This window comes from Micropterus salmoides, unplaced genomic scaffold, assembly GCF_014851395.1.
Source record: "Micropterus salmoides isolate LMB-PRFRI ecotype aquatic unplaced genomic scaffold, ASM1485139v1 Ms_hic_scaffold_14, whole genome shotgun sequence".
Taxonomy (NCBI): Eukaryota; Metazoa; Chordata; class Actinopteri; order Centrarchiformes; family Centrarchidae; genus Micropterus; species Micropterus salmoides.
In genome coordinates, this window is record NW_024040485.1 from 10,645,570 (window position 1) to 10,651,762 (window position 6,193).

General features: G+C 37.3%; 1 long non-coding RNA gene across 1 annotated transcript; it reads left to right on the forward strand.

Annotated features, from left to right (window-relative positions):
- The first annotated feature begins 382 nt into the window (after nt 1-382).
- LOC119901856 lies at nt 383-4,520 on the forward strand. Its single transcript, XR_005444256.1, has 3 exons — nt 383-506; nt 1,637-1,673; nt 4,211-4,520. It is a non-coding gene; the product is annotated as an uncharacterized LOC119901856 (long non-coding RNA).
- Nucleotides 4,521-6,193: the final 1,673 nt, after the last annotated feature.

Below are 6,193 nucleotides of genomic sequence, written 5' to 3' on the forward strand. Positions count from 1 at the left end.
GGGTTGCCGAGCAGTTTGATTCCCCGGATCCTCCAATCTGCATGTAAAAGTGTCCTTGGGCAAGAAATTGAACCCCAAATTGCTGTGTGATTGGTGTGTTTGTGTGTGTTCATCTATTTCTGTTTCGGATGAGCAGCTGGCACCTTAACCTCCTCTTAATGTTGTCGTGATGAGAAAAATAAAAACTGATTTAAAGTAGACATAAGTGGTGGTTTTCTGTTGCGTCCACTGACTTTCCTCTGGCCTCTTTTTGGAAGAAAGCTGTCTCTCTCACTGTGTTTCAGGTCTGATACGCCCTTCTCTGCTCTCCTGGATCACCCACACCTGAACGTAATTTGATCATCAGTGGAGGTGTACATCAACCCCGAGAACGAGCACTTCTTGCCGTTTGGCCACTGAGCTGTTTGTTGAGCGGGTTGCAATTGTTGTTGCGTGTTTTTGATAGCACCTTGGTACAGCTCACGTCCTTTTCTTTACTGACTGGCAGATAGAAGTGCTTGTGCCAGGTAACCTTGCTAATTTTAAGGAAGCCTTGTAGAGGTTCTCCGCTATTTATTTTCCTGCTTTGTTGTTAGTTTGGGAGCTATAAGCATTGTTTTTATGTTTGATTCTGTAGATCAACTGAGCTTTTTATTTTCTAGTGAGTGTGGGATTTATTTACCATTTCGGCCTTAGATACCCTAATGCCTTATTTACTTCCATTTCTGCAATTTTAGTTGGTTTCTCTGTTACTCAATTTTTATGTAAATTAATGTTATTTATTGCTACACTTAGTGTTTCAGCTACCTTTTCTTCATTGCTATAAGAATCACTTTATCAATTTATGCATGCAGCCAACACACTCAACACATTGCTAAATTGATGCAATAGCTTGTTATATCTAATAGTGTAAGAGGATATGATATGAAGTATTTCACTTCAAAATATTTAGATCTTCAGTGACCCAAAACTATAATTACATGGTATGAAGTACAAACAGCATGCAGTATAAAGTAATGACAAAACAATGGCACCCAGCAACATAAAATTCAGAGGTAATGAAAACATTCTGCAAGAAGGCGCCTGATTTATCCTGTTTATCCAAAAGTGAATTTAGACTTAAATGGACCACTTAAATTGTACTCTGGCCTTTCCTTCTAAATTATTGCATTCCTACATTCATTCAAAAAGTGTTATTTAATTAATTCCACTCTTCTAAATACCATTTGTAACAGAAGTAGAGTGTCTATGACTTTTATTTTGAACTTCAGTGGTCACCTCTGTAAGCCAAAGCATGATTATTTAACTCAGAGAAGTGCTATTTATCCATACACACATTCATCAGTCCCTTTGCATGTGGAAAAAAAAACTAGGCAACAAAGAAGGAATGAGACCAATAACACGGCACTTCTCTGGCCTTAGGTAATCCGATGACATCTTGTGAATCCTGCCAAAAGGACCGTTCCAGCTCAAATTTAAAAGAAAATCTAATCAAATGGGAGGGTGCAAGTGTGCGTCTGTTTGCCATTTGCGTTTACGTGTGCATGTGTTTGTGACACGCCGCATAAATATTTACCATCTCTAACCAAATGAGTGTGTTGATGTGGATTTAAAAGCTAACATTACAGCGGATGAAATAATGAGCTTGTGGTTTCAGGGAGCTGGAGGGAAACACGCTTGGACAAATAAGGATGGTGAGTAAATGGGGCCTTTGTTGAGCTCCGTGATACTTCTCACTCTGCACAAACAGAAAAGAGGTGTCGGAGGTGATTAGGAAAACAAATGTCAAGTTCTTTCACTCTGTTATCAGCTCTTTTCAGCACAATCCTGCACAGGTGCATGGTGTGTGTGTTTAACTGAGTGTGTGTGGAAGCACGCCCAACTGAAGCGTGTTTTGCTGCTGATAGCCAGGGTTTGACTTGATGTAACCTTGTTAGGCCGAATCACGCTCTGCCACCTATTAGCCGCTGGCGTTTATTAAAATAATTTATTATATGAAAAGTGAGAGGTGAAGGGTTTTTTGTTTTTTTTCCAACTGACACACCTAAGCTTCCTCAACAAACAGGTTGAGTCAGGAGTTGCATAAAACTGAATATAAAAATCAAATGCACTCTTAAAGAGTTAGTGGGCTGTAAGGAATTTTATGTGGTTGCCTGTGAGAAAATCAAACTCACAACTGGTCTTACCTGCAAGACTTGATGCTCCTCATAAATGGTTAAAAAGTAATAGACAGATGCAGCACAGAAAGTGCTCTGTGAAAGGACCAACAAAACACTGTCAGAACTCTTTAATTTTTCTCTGTCAACACAAGTGCATTTTTAGTTTATGATGTGCTCATTAAAATACTTGCAGTCTCAGGTAACATTTTACAGGGAGGTCACACTCAAGGAGCTCCTCTGCAGATTGTTTTATTGATGAAAGATCTAAACAAAACTGGAAAAAAATATTCATGCACGATTCTCAGTGTAGTGTTAGATTATGTATTGTGAAGAAAAGTAACAGACAATTTTAAATAGTGTTTCATGTCAAGCAAATTTGAATTAAAAAAAAAATGTGTCTGTTCTTCAAAGGAGACATGAATCCACAGCTAAATACAATAAAGGTGTGGCAGAAGATGAGACCTGGGCAGACAGGTAAACACGCCCATGGAATGTAGTAATAGTTTTGAGAGCATATTTTCCCACAACTGTTTTTTTTTTTTTCTTTCATCTTAATACAAACCACATCAACAAACAAACAAAAAAAGCATACTTGGTAAATTAAAGACTGTGCTTTATCTGCTTCTACCTCTTAGATTCAGAAGGTGTTCTAAAGCTCTAAATTGAAACCTCTCAAGTTGTACTTGGTGTGTTAAGTTATATTCATGATGTGCTATTGATGTTCTTGGACACTTACAGCATATCAGTGACCACCACACTACATACTATATGTAATAAAACATGCAAATATACCCTCAGAAGAACATATATCTGTAGAAATATACCATTAACATACTTATCATACCAACAATATACTTTCATTACAGGGAAAAATACATGTTTTTGACTTGAATGCATGCACAAGCAAACGTACTCATGCATGCATGCCCACACGCATACACACACAAGCTGTGTATGAGAGAAACAAAACAAGAAAACAAAGCAAAAAAACAAAATAGCTACAGAGTTGTAAAAAAACATAACTTAACTTAGTATGTCTATAATATGGTATATCTATAAAATTTCAGGGCCTGAAAATGTCCATTAATGATTACCTCTAGAAATTATTTCCAAGTAAGCAAATAACAGGAACCAAAGGTTCTGATATATCCACAGTTTTGTTTTTCTAGAGGGTCTCCATTAGTAGAAATGATGACATTTGGTCGAGGAACAGCTTAAAAGTTGGAGGAAATTTTTCTAAATTAGAAGTATGCATTTCTTGGTAAAATATGTTCCTAATGTTTGTATTGTCTCATACACATGACACCAATGGTTTACTCACCACTGCAAAAAGCAAAGGTGACAATGGAATCCCCTCACTTGTCCCTCTGGATAAAGAAAATAAGTCAGAGGAAGCTCCATTAGTGATATATGCTGCTTTAGGACTTTTATAAATTGATTTGATCCATTCAGTGAAATTAGAGCCCACATTATATCTTTGTAAAACGGAGAAAAGATAATTCCATTCATCCCTGTCAAAAGCCTTCTCCGCATTGTAAGTCTTGTCAATATAAAACACACCTACACTCTGTGTTATATGACTACAAAAACATGTCTGTGGTTGATTTATAGGTATTACCCAACCACAAGTCTAAAATAGAAACCTTATTATCGTCCATGTACATATAGTTTTAACATTAGTCAATGTGAAAAATTTTAACTGAAGTTATCAAGTTCAACCCCTTGACACTGATGAATCAGTTTCACCTTATCTTAGAAATAAAGATAAGTTTGAAATTATGGTCGCAAAGCTAATGTCAACGCCCAATGCTTTGCAAACAATTTTGACATCCTTTGAACTCTGCATTTACCTTGAACGATAGCAGGGATATTATCATTAACAAGAGACTAAGAAAAGCTTGCAGATTTCTTTGAAAAGCACAAGAGGAGAAGAAAACAAGGGGTTGATAAATAACAGGTTGGATTTCCCGTCTGATTTCTCTCTCTTGCTCTTAATCCCCTTCTTTCATATTGTATACTCCTCTGCCGCATCTATCTTTGTAACCATCTGTTTTTCTTTTTTTCCATTCCAGTGTGGACCAGTTGGATTTGTGACACCAAATCGGATCCAAACTTGTACAAAACACGCCACCTGGAATTCGTCAGCAATTCTATGATAAAAGTAAATCTTTCATCTGAGAATTTGGCATACCTTTGCTCGGCTGAGCCAGCATTAGCATGAAGCAGCATGAGACACAACAATGGGGAAAAAAGCAAAACAGCCAAGTTGACTAATACTTGGAGAGACACCACAGTCAAACACGAAAGGGATACACTGCAGATACAATGTGTGTTAAACTATTTTGGGTGAAATAAAAATATTTTTTATTTATTAACATTGCAGTCACATTCGTGCTTTCGTGTTTCCTGTAAAAAAGGGTTATATTATCTTTTTGGTTAATCTGTATGTGTTTTTTTTTAAACAGACGCATTCACTGTAAGCATCCATCTACTTACTGTAGGAAGGTTTACTGTAAAAAACCTTTTCTAAATGTGGTTGCATTGTAATATTTTTGTGCAGAGGATACAAAAAAAGGTCTGAAGCTACAATTAAAGAAATAACGGGATGAAAAACATTGACATCTGTTGCATAAAAACAATCTTTCCCCTTGTACATTATATATATAATTTCCTGCATTGTCTTGTTCTGAATGTTAAATGTTATATCACATGTGAATGGAACTATTTTCCATGATTTTTGATGATGACTTTAAAACAAACACAGCAATATTACTGATTCCATGACTGAAAGGGGCTTATCTTTATGGCTGCTTCTATTTCCCATCTCTCTCTCTCTGTCTCTCTCTGTCTCTCTCTGTCTCTCCCCCACATAGTCGAGTTGTCATGTCAAGTCTGTCGTCACCTCTGGGTTCAGGCCCGGGGTGCTGTGTTGTCTCCAGGTGAGAGGAGAATCCTCCTCATACTCATGTTTATCACTCCAGTGCTGAGGAGCTGCTGAGTGAGGTCGGTGTAAACTGGGATTAACCCATCCCACTTTCTGGTTGACCAGAGGGTCAGGGTGAACTCTCCTGCCTCTCACTCCACTCCCTTGTTTTTACTTCTTTTGTCTGGAGAAGCATCTGAAATATTTAAATCATTTAAAGAGCTTTTCTTTGCTAAGAGGTTCGCCTGTGTTGTCGGGGGACCAGAGCTCATTGGTTGCCTCGTGCAGGAGCAGGTGAAACAGGAGATGTTGGGTGCATGAGTGCTGACACTGGAGGAATTCTCCAGGGATTAATTCCTGAGAAGCCAGAAGATCAAATGCCCTTGTTCTAAATTGTTATATTTTGAGGAAATTCCACAACTTTATAATTTAAAATGAGCAAACTCTAAAAGTGTCATCAGTCAGGAGTTTAGGTTAGCCATTATCGAATCTACAATCAATCAAGTTTTGATTTTATGTCAACAAGCGGGTTTCACTTTCTCAAACATTTGGTACACAGTGCATTGAGATATTCATTTGGAAGACACTTTAGTCTAAAGCATTTCCCCCCCTAATTTCGACTTCAGAGTCTTGCTAAAAGTTATATACATCGAATATTCTTCAAACCACAAACATAAAATTGAGACAAGCTGCTAAAAGTAATTTTCTTCAGCGAATATCTAAAGGAAGTTTTAGATGATAGCCTACATTAAAATTAATTTGAAAACTATAAAACCTTTTGTTGACTGGGGTTCAACTCCCCACTGTGACATATCCCCCAATGTGTCCCTGAGCAAAACACCTAACCCCTAGTTGCTCCAGAGGCGTGTGACCTCTGACACACACACATATATATATATATATATGTATATACAGGAATTGTAAGTTGCTTTGGATAAAAGCATCAGCTGTAAATGCAATCAATTACTATTTTCCCTACAAACTCTGATAAAGGGGAAGTTGTTTCCTGAAAGTTATAATTTATTGAATTGAATGTATTGAAAAAGTGACAGCTGTATATCTACAGAACACATCAGCTGCCAAACAGTGCACTGCTAACAATAACGGTGGAATGCACAATATTTCTTTGCTC